At 41.6% G+C, this 16,172-nt stretch overlaps 1 long non-coding RNA gene across 3 annotated transcripts in view; it reads left to right on the top strand.

The window, feature by feature from the left end:
• The window catches only part of LOC146544649 (uncharacterized), a 49,189-nt gene that overhangs the window by 22,197 nt on the left and 10,820 nt on the right, over nt 1-16,172 (top strand). Inside the window, exon 4 of one of the 3 annotated variants that reach the window (XR_014882364.1) lies at nt 6,711-8,055. The exons of the other annotated variants lie outside the window; for them this stretch is intronic. This is a non-coding gene — a long non-coding RNA (uncharacterized LOC146544649). Of the gene's footprint in view, nt 1-6,710; nt 8,056-16,172 lie in introns of those variants that run through there. 3 annotated transcript variants of the gene reach the window in all.

Raw genomic sequence — 16,172 nt, 5'->3', positions numbered from 1 at the left:
TCTCTACTCACAAGGCAGGTGCTGCTGCCCTAAATGACTCAGTAGTTCCTTGCTCAAGTCACTGTGTTGGTCAGTGTCCTTGTAGATGGGGACACAAAACCAGACACATTATTCTCCATACAGCCAAACAAGCACCAAGTAAGAGGAAGGAAAGAACACTTATTCACCATTCCCAATATAAAGAGGCACTGGCAGGAAATATTTTTAGTCTTTTGTGATACAACCCATTGCCCAACCCTAAAATCAGAGCAAAGCCCAAGGGAATCTATGAACTTTTTTTTTTTTTTAAGTGTTCCTGTATAATCAACGAATATAAAGATATTATAATTATGAAATAAACAAGAGAGTTTGGCAAAGCAGATTATAATGACAAAAAGAGAATAGATAGAAAGCTTACCCGCATCCTGAGCTCACTGCAGAACTCCAGAGAAGAGGATCTCCAGAAGAGATCCTTCCCCACTGGCAGTCAGCTCTTAAATGGGTCTAGGAGAAGTGGAGCCAGGCTCCACCCCTTCCGGCAGCACAGGAGAATTGCCTTCACCTGTGCTCCCATGGCTGACTCACTGCTCGCCTCAGGTGATCAATCAGAGGTTCAGGACGTGATTCAGCAGTTCCCATACAGTTCCTTACTAGTAAAATATTTCTGCAGGATTCAAAACTGTAATAGCTCATTGAATGCAATTAAGAATTTCTCATCCTTCATTGTGAGCCTGCTGGTTTGCTCACCCATCTTGGCTGGGTTGGGTATGCGTCATGGGCATGGATGTCAGCCCCAAGCTGTTTCACTGTGCTTGCCTCTGAGCTGCCATTTTTGACAGGCGTAATGAAAGGATGGCCTAGGGATTCCCTTTGATTCTGAAGGTGATCCTGAGTGTTATGTTGTTAACAGAAGCACCCGTTCCCAGTGGGGAAGTAAAACACCATGCTGCTGGACTTTGGAAGTCTGAAGCTGTCCCTGTGTTATTGGCATCAGAGATGGCTTCTTCAAGAATGACACTGTGGTAGAATCAGTAGTGCCTCAAGGATCCGTAGAAATATTAAAACATTAAAATATATATGTGTTTGAAAAATGCCCCGGACAAAAATCCAAAGCTGAAAGACTCTGACTTTATTACTCAGGCTTTTGGTGAGAATTTTTCTTATAATCCTTCAGGCAGTGCTTTCCTCATCTTTTGCTCCTCAAATCAGATTTCACTTCCTCAGATTTTAATTTTTTTTGAGAATAAACTGCCGTGAATCTTTAGAGAGTTCTCAGAAATGTGATGGCTGCTGTGTCAGGCATTTAGGTTGAAGAAACGCTGCAGCTGAGATGGTGGAAAATAACCTCTGCTTGCTTTTATTAACTAATGCCTGATTGTTTTTCTCTAAAATCACAGAACTATAACTGGTCACAAGCTTGCGCTTCATCTCAGCAGAGAATAAGTCAAAAAGTGTCAGATGTAAATAGCTATCCCACTGGGATAATACTACCTTAAAATTGTGGAGGGATTTGAATATATTCTGTGAGATGGCATTTTTGGACTTCTTCCCATTTTCACTCCTTTGTTTTGAATACGGATAGGTTGCATGAGCATCATTTCTGCTCACAAAAGCCTTCTGAATTCAAAATGAAGCATTTCAAAATTAAAAAGACAAGGTCAGGAAGATGGAGTGAGCCAGCAGCCCTCTCTCAGAGGCAGTGGCATCACTTGAGAGCCATTGCTGAGGCAGCAGAGCCTCTGTACAAAATGCCCCACGTCACTAAATACCATTTTCAAGACCTCACAGTATCTACCATACCTACTACTGTCCTGTCAAACGTTTTTGCAGTTGCTCTCTTTGCTGCTGGAACTATAAAGAAAGCTCAAACAAAGTTGCAACTGTTTTTTGTTATTAAAAAATGCATCACCTTTTTCTTTTAGCCTCTTTGTTCTAAAAATGTGGCTGTTTGATCAAATGCTACACTTTCAAAAAAAAAAAAAACAAAAAACAAAAACCAAAAACCAAAAATTCTCCCTCAGGCATAGAGCAGTCTTGGGAAATTTTGGCGTAAAACACAGTATTTGTAAGAAAATGAAAACAAGCTCTCAGAAACAGAATTCTGCAGCAGCCATAACTGCACATTGCTGCTGTGGCTTTAATTGTTACGTGGGAAAAGGCAGTTGGATGTATAGGAAAGCTGGAGATTGACAGTGCTGCTGAAAGAGGGAAATGCGGCTGGCAGCCTTGATAAGGACGGGGCAGCCTACAGAAACACAGTGCTGAGCTGCATGTCCTGAAGTGGCCATGCAGCGGCAGGCAAGCAAAGAGGTGCTTTTGTGTTGTTCGTAGCCTCCCTGGTAAGTCCTTTTCCAAAGGGAAATGCAGGAGCCAGCATGCTCTTTCTCCTCATCATTCAGATGCAGGTCTCGGTCTTGGATTGGCAGACGATTAGCCATCCAAAGTGTATCTCGTATCCGACTTGACCTGTTTAGGTGCCGCTGATCAGACAGTCTGCTGCTCCGTGCATGTCTGTGAGCACACATCTCTTCTGGGTGGTTACCCACTAATATTTGGAGCTGCACTTGTAGAATAGAGGTTGTTAGCAGGTGTTAAGATTTCAATCAACTCTGACCTGTGTCTGATTTAAATCAGGGGGTTAGAAATGACAGCTGACCGCCTCCGTGACCTGCCTGGCAGTTATATCAGTGTTTAATATATCAGATATTTCCAGATCTGTATCTTCCCTCGCTTCTGTGTTATTCTTTGATTATTTCCTCACCTTTATCTATCTATAATTTTCTTCAATATCCTGGCAAGATTACTTTCTCGCTCATTTTCATGGCTGGAGTAAGCATTCTTTAAACAGATGTTAAGTGTTAAAAATAGCAAAGAGTAATGATGAATAATTGGGATGATCTGAAAGAGACATGACATGAAATGAAAGAAATAATTTAAGGAGAAAAAAAATCATTATCATGATTAAGAGAAAGTAAAGCAAGAATATAACTGCAGTGGTTTCTGACCAACCTGTTGTAGCATGGCTGGGCTTTGCACACTTCTGGTCATGCTAGGAGTGTCAGCTCCAGCTACTTGGAGATCTGTCCCTCAGGCAATCCACCTTGAGCCTTGATACCAGGGACACAGCTGAGATGTCTTGTGCCTGACTAAAATCTGTGTTACTCTCTTTTTCTCTAACCTGTGAAGTCTGTTTTACTTTTTCAGGAAGCATAGCACAGTCTCATTGCCTACCTTTTTTGATTTTCAAAGAATGTATTTGGGCTGTAGTAAAATCATAATTTTTGCCTGAGAGTTTTCTCTGTGCCAGTAATGGAGCTACAGCATCACAAAAAAATGTGTATTCGACCAGTCCCCAGCCTCCATTCCACAGTTTTCTCCCTGTAGGACACGCAACGGATGGCAGGATTGAAGTCTTATCGTAACACTGCCAAGCTGTATAATAAAACTTTAATGTCAATCTCTCTTCAAATGCAGTACCTCAACACCTTAATCATTTTTGCCTTTTGTTCTTTGAACCCCCTCCAATTTTTCCAATTAGGTTGTCTGGCAACCAACACACATTTTCAGTCTAGCCCCCCCCTCGGCAATAAGCAGGCAACAAAGTCCATCACCCTACTTCCCTATGATCTGCTGGCTTCACAGTGGGTTCTTATCTGTCATTTGCAAGCAGTAAACAGTTCGCTGTTCAGTTTTGTCCTTCCTAAATGTCTGACATTTATTCTGAGTCTCTCCTTCTCTTTGGATGACTCCAGTTTGGGCTGTTTTTCCCGGGATGTCTTAGTAGAATGCAGGGTCTGTATTACAGTGAATTTCCTTTTGTTATGTCTTGCCTCTAAATCTCCAGATACATGTTTTGCTTTGCTTTTGCCCTTTCTCTTCTGTGCCTCATAGTGCAATTATTACTCAGTGCCAAAACAAAGGGAACCTTCCAAACCTTTTGATCTTTCTTTCTCACTGCTCTCTCTCTCTTTGAAGATCTGCACAGGGTCATTTATCAGCCTCCACTCTGCTGTTGCTCTTCATGTAGGTCCCGATTAAGCAAATAATTTCTGCTTATTGTTGAACTCAGAGATTGCGAACAGGTCTGTCCTTTTACTCATTGGCTGCTCAAAACTAATTTGGAGGGATTTAAGCATGTGCTTAAGTGCTCTGCTGAAGGGAGGCTTCTGTTTCGATTTCATTACTTTTATCCTGTACCTTTTGATTCTAGTCTTATACATATAAAACATCAATAATTCCCTCTAGAATGGATTCTTTCTTTATCCCATGTCACTTGTTGCTCTTGTTTCCAATGCCCTCTTGCAGTTTTCTAATGGCTCTTTTTGTACTGCTTGGACCATTATTTCACTGGAGATTGAAGATAAAAGTGCTGGGCAGTAATTGCCAAGATCGTTCTTCCTTCTGTGTAAATCAATACTATATTTGCTTTATTCCCAGCCTTTGAGATTTCCACAGTTCTCCATGACTTTCAAAAATAATTGCCAATGGTTCAGTAAATTAACTGACTAATTCCCTCATCACATTAGGATGAGTGCAACCAGACCAGCTGACTGATCTGTACGGTGGATATTCAAAATTTCCTTTAAGCTGCACTACATTAATGGTTATTTATATAGGATTTTCATTATTTCCCCATCGACACTTTTTTTTAACTTTTTTTTTTTCTTCTTTTTTTTTTTAATGAAAACATTGTGAAGGTGGCAATTTAGATTTTGAAGAAATACCAATGGGTGCTTATTAATCTTCCTCTTGCTTATTAATGAATTTGCTTTCTGGTCAGCTTTCTTTTCCTCTACAATACAGTTATGAAAGCCATCCTTACTGTCCCCTGCTGCTTGGGTTAGTTTAAACTCAGCTAGAATTCCACCATTCTTGCCCAATCTCTGTTTTCCAGTTACTCTTCCAGTTCCTGCTACTCATTCTTGATTTCTCTTACCTCTAAATGAAGCAGCTTGCACCACTGTCTTTAACCTATTCCTACAGATCATTAGAAGTGTAGTGCCAGAAGGATCCAGTACATTGCCAAGCTCTGTCCCACATGTCCCATGTGGATATCGTGCCCTCTCTAGAGTTTTTCACTTTTATTTATTCATCAATGGTGAAAAAGGAACAGCTGTAATGTCGATATTTATAGCTGAACTTTCGAACATATTTTTCTCTTTCTGAAAGAGACACAATGGGGAGGTGCCAAGATAAAGAAAGCCCTGTGCTGCCTGTTCCCTTGAGGTCAAGCAGACACTCTCTCTGGAAGTGGCTGCCGTTTTCTCTTTAATTTGTAACTGTGACCTTGGCCGATGTACAATGTTAGAACCCAGGGCTCTTTTGTTGTTGTCTTTCTCTCTTACCTTCCCAAGGGCACTGACCTACATGACCTAGCAGCACTTTTCCATCTTTAACATCTTTGAAATGGTTTTCCTTTTACAGAAACTCTCCTTGACTCTTTCATTTCTTGGTCATTTCTTTCTGCCAGAGGCTCAGTTTTGTACTTTCCAGCTCTCAGAATGCCCTCACATTAATAAACGATGGCAGTTCACAAGCTGTACTTCGGTTGCTCTTCTTGTTGTGCTTGATGTATTTCTGAATAGATAATTGCTGCAAACTCCTTCCAGATTTATCAGATGAAGGCCGGAGAGGTCTCTTGGCTACTTTTGGTCACGTCAAGGCACTTTTTTCTATCCCAGTTCTCATGGTACTGTGACTGGCTTGTTCAGCTTATAAAGTTGGTCATCAAGTTGCCCTTAAAGTAGTCTAATGTAGTGTGCTGGGCAGATGGCACAAGTTGTTTGGAGCCACTGCTGTCCTAAATCTGTGAGTATAAAGAGAAACTTTTTATAAGGGCAGATACTGACAGGACAAGGGGAAATGATTTTAAACTGGCAGAGGGTAGATTTAGACTAGATATTAGGAAGAAATTCTTTACTATAAGGGTGGTGAGACACTGGAACAGATTGCCCAGAGAGTTTGTGGGTGTCCTCTGCCTGGAAGCATTGAAGGCCAAGCTGGATGGGGCTGTGAGCAACCTGTCTTAGAGGGAGGTGTCCTTGCCTATCTAAAAAAAAAAAATTTGAGAACGATAAAGAAAAACCTTCTATTTTGTGTATTCTCTTCATTCATCCGGGTAGCTTCTTTCACCACACTGCTCTAGAAGTCTGATGCTCCCCTCATTATGGTTCTGTTTAATGCACACTGGGCATTTTCCCCTGACAGAAGCAGTTCATGTCCTCAGAGAAACCTGCCTATTCACTGAGACATTTCATCTCATGTTGCTCAAATTCCAGTATTACCCAAACAAGAAGCCTGTCAGTACATTGATAGAGGGGTCCCTGTGACAGTTCCCAGTCATACTGCTCAGCTTTTGCTGTTCAGGGCTTTTTTTGTGTGAGCAGGGCACCATTCACAGCAGGCAGGCGTCCGCATGGCCTTCCAAAATAGTGGATGAACTTGGAATCTTCTTTCTTGTATGACTGAAAATATTTTTTACACATGGAAGAAATTCCCAATGAACCCTAAAAAAGAAAGAAACAACAAAATAAAAATCCAGCATGTTAACACAGTAGGTGGTTTGCTGTAGTCAGTGGTAGTATCTTTTGCTTCTAGGCAATTTGCCCATTCTGACTTTGTTCTTTATTCCCTGCTGTCTCATATGCTCGGGAAAAGACTCCCGATTAATATTTGCCAAGTTGCTTCATACTTAGCCATCAGCTGTGTTTGAAAAATTACCTGTTTGTTAGGCACTGCCACCTGAAATGAATGAGATGCTGTGAAGGATGACCAAGGGAAGAGAAGGACCCAAGAAACTAATGGGGCTCAGAGAACAAGCAAACATGGTCTTTGGGTGAATAATCAGGAGGATGTTCACCAGACCAGGAGGCTGGGATTTAACTCTTTCTGCAGTGCTGCTGAAGACAGCCCACGACATTTGTTTCCAGTTCCTTGCTGCTGAAGGGATGGTGAAAAGCTGTAATTAAATAAATAATAATTAAAAAAAAAAAAAAACCCTACAAAGAAAAAGAGAACAATATCAATATCAAAGACATCATCCTCCTGGAAAATAGCTATCAGAGAGAAGGTTAAGGGGTCACTTGAACATGATCTGTTAATATCTACTTGAGGAGAAGACTGCTAATAGCAGAGGGCTCTTTAATCCAGCAGTCTGAATCACTCAGTGGCTTCTGTCTGCTGGAACTCCAGCACTGGCACAGTGAAATTATGTGAGTTTGCATTCTAAATAAATACATTGCTAGCAACGAGGACAATAAACCAACTGAACACCCTTCCTGTGTGGTTAGTTCCCTGTTGCTTGCACTCTGACATTTGGATTAAAGCACTTCTAATAATGCGTCCTCTAGCACTGCTGATTTCACTCACTACATATGACATGGATGTATTTCCAGTCTGTAATTTACCTCCACCTTTGCTGTGTCACAGGAGCTCAGTGGTCTCCTCAGGCACAGGCAGTGTTTGACTGAATCCTGTGTTCTAGTCCCAGCAAAGCTGATTGTTTCACAGTGACACGAGGGCCACAGGGAGAAATACATTGTCCCAGAGACTGCTTGTGTTTAAATGGGATCTGATGGAGAGATGCACCCTTTATAAGTCCCAGCAGCCCAGGGTGGGTGACTGACTGATACAGCAGTGCCAAGCTAGTCGTTGGCTGTTCTCCTTTTATGGATTGCCCCGTTTGGGAGTTCTTGCACAACCAAATCTGCAGCTGAGGTGTGTTGCATGCACACAATGGGTCCTCCTCACCCTATATATACAGCCTCTGAGTGTAACATACAGACATGTCTTATATTTTATACTGTTGCACTGTTGCCTACCTTACTCATCCTATTTGTAGCGTTGCTCTGCCTGAAATGTAACAAGTCCATGCCAAACACAGATGGTGTTGCCAAGATGAAGGCTGAGGTAAAGTATCTAAAGGTGCAGAAAGGAAGGCAAACTCAACTGCAAACTTTTCTCTAATCCTCTCATTTAATGAGAACGTTCCTCTTTATTGTGTCCAAAATTGTTCTCTGTTGTAGTACTTCTCAGAAAATAATTTCTAATCCCTTCTGTCTCACAGCAGATTATACTGCCACATTTGTTTTTATTCTTGGTCTGATTTCAAAATCTTCTATATTTGATTCTTTAATCTTTTAAACAAATTAAAAAAATACAATCTGAATCTGAAAAAAATGAACTGTCTTCTTTTTAAAGATAGTTTTGAAAGATTTTAAAGTACTTGAACTATATAGATATATTATGAGTGTAAAGTTCCTTTTGTACTGACTCTATAACCTTGGCAGGAGATTGGAGCTCCTATTATTCTAGGAAATGAGCAATAATAATAATGATAATGACACTTTTGGATGTTGAAAAGAGATTTGGTGAGAAAGCTTTGGTTCAATGTGAGATAATCTTAAGTCTAATATGGCTGTGAATCACAAGCTAAACAAAAAGCCAGTTTTGAGAAGACATGCCATTTTAAAGCAATCTTCCCTGCATAATAAGTCAGGGTATTTAGGCCTTTCTAAATACTAGCTACTGAACATAGGATTTTATCCCAGAATTTGGGCACATCAGAAGAGTAATGAACAAAACTGCTGCTAAGATCCCAGTAACTGCTGGCATGCAATTCAATGTGCTAGTTTCACCAGCTGTTACAGACGCAGAATCACATACCTGAATAGTAGTATTCTTTTTAATCTCCCCAAATTTCTTGAGCTAGGGCTGGAATCATCCCTAAACAACCAAAACATGTACAGCTCAGCAGAGAACTGTCTTGCAGGCTGAATATTTTGTTAAAATGCTCAACCTCTTCTAGCTTGGGATTGACAAGGATCCTGATGACTGAGAAGTGCCAGTTATGCTGTTTCTCAACCTAGGAGTTTCAGATATGCCCTGCAGAGAGCTCTTTGTCTCAAAAATTCCCTGTTTCTAAGGAATATGTGCCAGACACACATCTAGAAAGGCAAATTATGCTATAGTCATGTCGTAGGTCTGGTTTAGGCCAGCAAAAAGAAAAACTTGCTGAGTTTACAGTCTAATCACCATTCTGACGGCAATTAGGAATTTGGACAAGAAAGGGTCACCAGGTAGGACAAGATTTTGAATCACCACACCAACCACACACAGCACTGTGGAAAACAGCCAACCAGTGACACTTCAAGTTACTGCTGTATTTATCTCTTCCTTTCCTCTTCAGAATAACTACATTCTCCCTCTGGAGCAGGCATAAGCACGTCTCTCTCTTCTGCCTGGCACCTATTGCTTGGAGTCTGCAAGGGGCTGCTGCTATCCCCAGCAGTGCCACTGCAAATGGCTTGGGCAATGCTGGGACCCAGGCATGGAGATGCTCTTCCTGTGCATAGCCAAGACAGTGAGTGTTGCACAGTGTAGATTAAAGGATAACACATACAGTCAGCCAAAACCAGTGTATGTCAAATGCTTTCCTAGTCTTAATAGCTTTTGCCTTTTTTTTTTTTTTAAAAAAAAAAAAGACTCCTGTGGGACACAGGTTTGCTAACTCACATTTATAAGTAAACCCCCATCTTATTAGGAGGAACACATTCTGAGGAAGCCTTTGGATGCACTCTGCAGGGATTCTCTACAAGCTGCAAGTAGAAAGCTGCAGGTAATGAAAAGATTGTAGCCAAATTTTCTATAAAAATGAAATGAAAGGAAAATATTTAAGTTCCAGAATTTTATATGTAAGATACAGTGCTAATGTGAAAGCTATTTTCTCTTCCATGTCACACTGGCTTCTGCATTTATAATTTCTCCATAACTCCTGGATTTAATTTGCTCAGTTTTCAAGGAAAAAAAAAAAAAAAAAAAGAGGTTTCCCTCTCCCTGCATGACTGCATCAGGTTTGTTCAAATATTTATGGAAATAATGATGAATTATTCACTTTGTGTGTGTGTGTGTGTGTGTGTGTGTGTGTGTGCGTGTGTGTGTGTGAGAGAGAGAGAGAGAGAGAGAGTTATGCACAGAACTATTATTATGAATTCATTTCTAGTCTTTCGCTGTCTCTAATCTCTCCTTGCTGGGAAGCCTGATGGAGTCTCCCAACCAGTTTTCATCAGACTTCATTGATTCACTTCTGTCCATGCTGTGACTGGTCAACTGAGCTTCAGCATCTGGTTTCAGATTGATAAATGGACGGTATCTGGTTTTGGTTGTGAGATAAGTCCCAGTGCTGTAATGAATGATATTTCCCATACACAGATATTCTGGCTCCTGCATGAACACAGGTTTTGCAGAGACCAGCCCAAACCTCTCTTAATATCCTTATGGCCAAACTGCAGTCAGCTGAAAGCTAGTATGGAAGAGATGGAATGTGCACAAAGGTGGGAAAGAAGACTGCTTTGATACCAAGTGTAACCTTCTGAGTGGACTTCTGCTCTCCCACATTGCTCTGTTCCAGTCCTTAACATTTGACCTCTCTGTAATGAAAGCTTAATCTTAGCCATAGTCTTGTCTTGAAGGCTGCAGTTCTATCCAAGACCTACGAGTTTGGTTCTGTGGTTAACTGTGATAGCTCATAAGCTGTTTTCAGCTTTTCTGTTCTTGCACCTTTCTCTGGGATGGAGAAGCATCCATATTTCAGAAGCCTTGGTGACAACATGAGCACTGCAGCATTACTGGCTGTCCCGGCTGTTATGCTCCTCCATATACATGAGCTGACTGCTGAAAACATTAATTTTATCATTACCCCTTATTGATTGCACCCAACCTTCCAAGCTCCTGGAGACTCTCGCAAAAGCTTCTCTGCATAGAGGGGAATGCTGAGCTCCCCACACCCATCCCTGTAGATCTCTGTTGCCAAGGACTGCACGCCCCCATGCCAGGCAGGTGTGGGCTGTGAGTCTGATATGAAGGTCCCATGCATGGCTGAAGAGCAGCATGAAATGCACATGCTCACTGCAGCTGCAGGCTGCTGACAGGTATCAGTGCATTCACGGTATAGCTAAGAACAGCCTATAGTTAGCAAGGTCTTTTCAAGCATGCGAATTTGCTCAGTAACCAAGTTTGATCCCTGCCAGCAAAGACAAAATCCATCTAGCATTAGTGTGGGATACCATTAATGCCTGTGAAGTCCCTAATAATACCAGAACATATTCATAAACTGATCCTCAGTGATTTTTGTGTGCATATCTCAATCTATCTAACTCATCCTCCTGTAGTCCTCTCTTAGGCAGACTTTTCCCCCGCAATTGTTGACTGTAGCTTGCAGAGGGCCGCAGCCCCCTTTACAATGGAGCAGCTACAGTAGGTAATGAAGGTACTTAAGAGGGAAAATAACATTTGGAAAATTGAATATTCCAATCTCTGATTTCATGGTCTGATCTGAAGGTTGTATTATCTATTCTGCCTGAGTGGCAGCTGTTTGTAAGCCCTTGAGGGAAAAATAATGAATATCACTTTTTCTTTCACAAGGAAAAAGATCTTATTTACTTGAACTGAGTTTTATGCTGTTCTTTTTACATGCCCTAAAGCACCAAGCGTTATTCTGGCATTGCAGAAGTGCTCTGCCTGTTGTCTTTGTGTCAGCCAGCCTTGCCTAACTTGGCACGTGTGTTCAACATTTCAATAATATTTGGTACTTAAATGGTAATTTAGAACTCCAAAATTCCATATGGAATGTGGCCTAACTTCATCCCCCGTAAAAATGATTGACTGTCCCAAGTGATCCCCTTGATACTTCTTCATTATATTCCTGTGAGAGACATAATATTCCTATGGAGTGGGTCAGAAAAGATTTAACGTAGAAAACTTCAATATGTTTTTGTTTCATGCATTCAAACTGACCCCAATTTTTCATTGTTTCAAAGCTGTTTCATGAGTTCTTTCCATTTTTCTCAAAAAAATAAAAATAAAAATGATTGAGGTGAGAAATAAAACAACATCACTGCTTTATTTACCCATTTACTTGGTTAAAACTTGCAGTGAAAACAGTTTTCCAGAAAATGGCATAGTCCAGAAAGAAACTGGAACATAAAGTTTTGGATCTATGTTCTAAAGGTGTCTACTTTGATGACTATCCTTACTGTCCAAATACATTTGGTTTGTTCTGATTCCCGATCCTGTCACCAGCTGAGAGAACTTAGAATAAGAGGTGTCAGCAAGCCCTGGGCCACCCAGTGGATCAATAAATGAGTTAAGAAGAGAATATAGTTCTTACCTCCCGGGCTGCAGTTGGACATGACTGCTTCTTCTGTGTTATCAGAAAAGCCCATTAAGAGCAACCCATTTATCCCAAGAAAAACAGGTTTAATTTCTTTCTTTTTTTTTTTAAGTTTTAGTTCTCTGTTACCAAATGTTGATGTAAAAGCAGACATTTATTTTCCTTGGACAGCACACATTCAGATATTTGCAGTCCTCTGAACCTGCTCTCTAACACTGGAACTGATAGCACTAGGGAACTGAAGCCTGCAATACACTTTTTATAGGCAAATAATAGCAGCAGATTTACCTGCTGAAAATGGATATGATGTTAATGGAAGAGAGGGTATGATCTAAGGGAACTTCAGGGTCTTTTAATGCTAAAAGCCTGCAGCATGTAGATTTCTAATTTACAAGCTCCACTTACCACCTACTTGTTGTCAGGAGCCTGAGGCTTGCAAGTGGGTAAAAATGGATAAAGCAGTTAAAGAGATGCTGAGGTATTACTAGATATGGAGTGCTGAGTCCAAATACTTAGTGCAGTTGCCCCAGTAGCTGCTCATGGAGGTGCAGGCTTCAGATCACTGCCAACCATGACAATACATTTTGTGGGGCATCTGCATCTATTGGACCATATCATAGAATCATGGAATCATTAAGATTGAAAGGGCCACAATGATCACCTATTCCAACCATCAACCCACCCTCACCATGCACACTGACCATGTCCCTCAGCGTCACATCCACACAGTTCTTGAACACTTTTAGTGATGGTGACTCCAACCCCTCCCTGGGCAGCCTGTGCCACTGACTCACCACTCTTTCTGACAAGAAATTTCTCCTAATATCCAGCCTGAACCTCTCATGGCACAACTTGAGTCCATTCCCTCTTATCCTGTCACTGCTACCCGGGAGAAGAGACCAGTCCCCACCTCACTACAAGCTCCTTTCAGGTCATTGTACAGAGCAATGAGGTCTCCACTGAGCCTCCCCTTCTCCAGACTGAACCACCCCAGTTCACTCAGATGCTCCCTGTAAGACTTGTGCTCCAGACCCCTCACAGCTTCTCTGGACACAATACAGGGCCTCAATGTCTTTCTTGTAATGAGGTGCTCAGAACAGAACACAGTATTTGAGGTGTGGTCTCACCAGTGCAGAGTGCAGTGTTTACAGGGAATAGAGAATGGAAGCCACATGACAAGTGAGTTAGTCACATGACAAGAGAAACAGGTAGCAATCAGCAAGTCATTATTAAAAAGAGATGTGAAAGGAAAGGGGAGGAGAGATCATAGTAAGTATTTAAATTAACAAGAAATATTGGGTTCCTTTTATGAAGGACATGTCCTCAAACAGGCATGTCAAAGCAACAGGGAAGGCAATTTGATGAAAGGGAGGCACTTAAAATAATGGGATTGCTTCATGGCGAACAATGAGGTCAGGGTTATGAAGAAGTCCAAACTGGGTCAGAGCTCCTCATTTCAAACTAATGAACCCCTTGATGACAGCGGCTGGACTTTCTTGACAAAGGGGTTGTGCTGTTTGCAGCAAAGTGGTGATGTCGGTGTCAGTAACAGCACTAAGAGGTTAAAGACGGTAATTTAATTCATTTGGGCAAGCATCTGTCACCTTTCTCATGAGGAGGTCTGCACAAATTCCTTTTCTGGGTTCAAGTTCAGCACTTTATCTTCAAAATATCAAGGCCAAACAGAGTTCAGTTTTCCATGCTCGTGTAGAAGCTCACCTTTAACTCACCAGAAACATCTTGTTTCATGGCTCATAAATATTAAACTAATATAAATGTAACCTCTTTGCTCTCAGAGATTATGATGAGTGAGTGAATGTAGGAGCTCAAATTTCTCAGCTGCAGCCTCTTTCTCTGTTAACAACCTCTGCTAGAGGCTGACAGAAAGCACAAGCACTTGTGCTCATCTCTCACTCTGATGGTTTCCATCTTCCCTCCCCTGACTCCCCAGTTCAACAATCATGAATGTCCCAGCCTGACTTGTGAGCTTTAAAAACAATTTCAAAAGCCTGTCCCCCAAATCTGTGTTCCATACAGTGCAAGGACAGCACAGGTTTCTGTGGCACCATGGCTTCAGAGCAGCCCACACCAGCTCTGCCTCAACCTTCCTCAGTAACTTCTTGGTGTATTGCTGAAAAGCAGCACAGCCTACAACTCACTTGTAACAGAAATGCCCAAGTGATTTTTGTGCTGCAACATCTGACATGAAAAGTTTGGCTTGGAAAAAAAAACAGAAGTCATAAGTCTATTTGCCTCACTTACTTAGCGTGTGCTTATCTGGAACAGCTTGTGAAATTCTTTGGAAACATAATGTTTTTAGTGGATATGGGCCAAGACTCTCTGTGAGCTCACTAAAACCAAACTTTAATTCACAGCCTTGATATCATGGGAGAGCTCCACTTCAAGTGGTCTGATGTAGAGTTTTCTGACATTTGTATGGCAAAATACAGCTCAGTTCCAGTACTTGTAGGGAAAGAAAGAAGTAAATTGAAAAAGAAAACCTTTCAGGTAAGTTTTGTTGCTGTTTAATAGCACTTAAAAGTCGCTGTCATTTCTCCTATAGGTATCTTAGAGAACTCCCTGGAATCATAGAATCATAGAATTACTCAGGTTGGAAGGGACCTCAAGGATCATCAAGTCCAACCGCAGCCTAACCATAGTACCCTAACTCTAACAACCCTCTGCTAAATCATATCTCCGAGCACCACATCCAAACGGCTCTTAAACACATCCAGGGACGGTGACTCAACCACCTCCCTGGGGACCCTATTCCAATGTTTAACCACTCTTTCTGTAAAGAAGAGTTTCCTAACGTCCAACCTAAACTTACCTTGGCGCAACTTGAGGCCATTTCCCCTCGTCTTGTCACCTGTCACCAGTGAGAAGAGACCTACCCCGCTCTCACTGTAAGCACCTTTCAGGTACTGGAAGAGAGTAATAAGGTCTCCCCTCTGCCTCCGCAATTTCCCTTTGGTGCAAAGAAAGATATACACAGTTGTCTTTGAAATTCAGGGAATATTTTTTTTTCCAGATTCTGAATGCCATCAGCTATTTCAATTTCTGTTTGTCAAATATGGTACAGCATCTAAGGAACAGTAGATGAACCTTGCATCTGAAACCAAGCATGCCACCCTATATATTCAAACCAGAAAGCCTATACTAACTCTAAGGCAATTCTTACTTTTCCTGTGTTCTTACTCTTTATATGTCGAAAGGAGGGGTGGTAAAGGTTCTGGAACACAACACTTAGATGATAAGCAGCTGAGGGAACTGGGATTGTTTAGTCTGGAAAGAGGAGGCTTAAGGGAGACCTAATTGCTCTCTACAACAACCTGAAAGGAGGTTGTGGTGAGGTGGGAGTCAGCCTCTTCTCCCAGGTAATAGTGATGGAATGAGAGGAAATGACCTTACATTTTGCCAGGTGAGGTTCAAGTTCAGTATTAGGAAAAAATTCTTCTTCAAAAAGGTACTGAAGTATTGGAACAGGCTGGAGGGAGGTGGTAGGATCACTGTACCTGGAACTGTTCAAGAAAAGGGTAGATGTGGCACTGAGGGACAGGATTTAGTGGGCCTCCTGGTAATGGACTGGTTAATAGTTGGATTAGATGATCTCAGCAATCTTTCCAACCTTAATGATTCTATGATTGTGTATTCTGCTTTGTCCCTCTTGCTGTAGCCCTTCCTCAGCCTCACCAGCTATTGATGGAGGTGGGACCTGTAGCCTGCTACCTGCTTCAGGTTTCTAAAGTGCTGCTCATCTCATAACACAGTGACAAATGAATAGATAAGCAGGGTGATGGAAAATGAAATTAGCAACTAAAAAAGAAAAAATAAGAGTAATAGGCCCTCCTGTTAATCTGTTGTGGTAAAAAGGCCTGACAGGGGCTGATGATATCCTTCACTGCAGATGATGCCTAGGACGTTGTTGCTCTCATGGTGATGATGACAGCAAACCAGAAAGTAACAAGAGGAGAGTTCAGTCTTTCAGCTGAGCCACTGAACCTCAGTGGTTGGCAGAGATCTT

The sequence above is a fragment of the Meleagris gallopavo genome, chromosome 3 (assembly GCF_905368555.1).
Source record: "Meleagris gallopavo chromosome 3, MGAL_WU_HG_1.1, whole genome shotgun sequence".
NCBI classification, from domain to species: Eukaryota; Metazoa; Chordata; class Aves; order Galliformes; family Phasianidae; genus Meleagris; species Meleagris gallopavo.
This window is presented reverse-complemented; position numbering and strand designations above follow the sequence as displayed.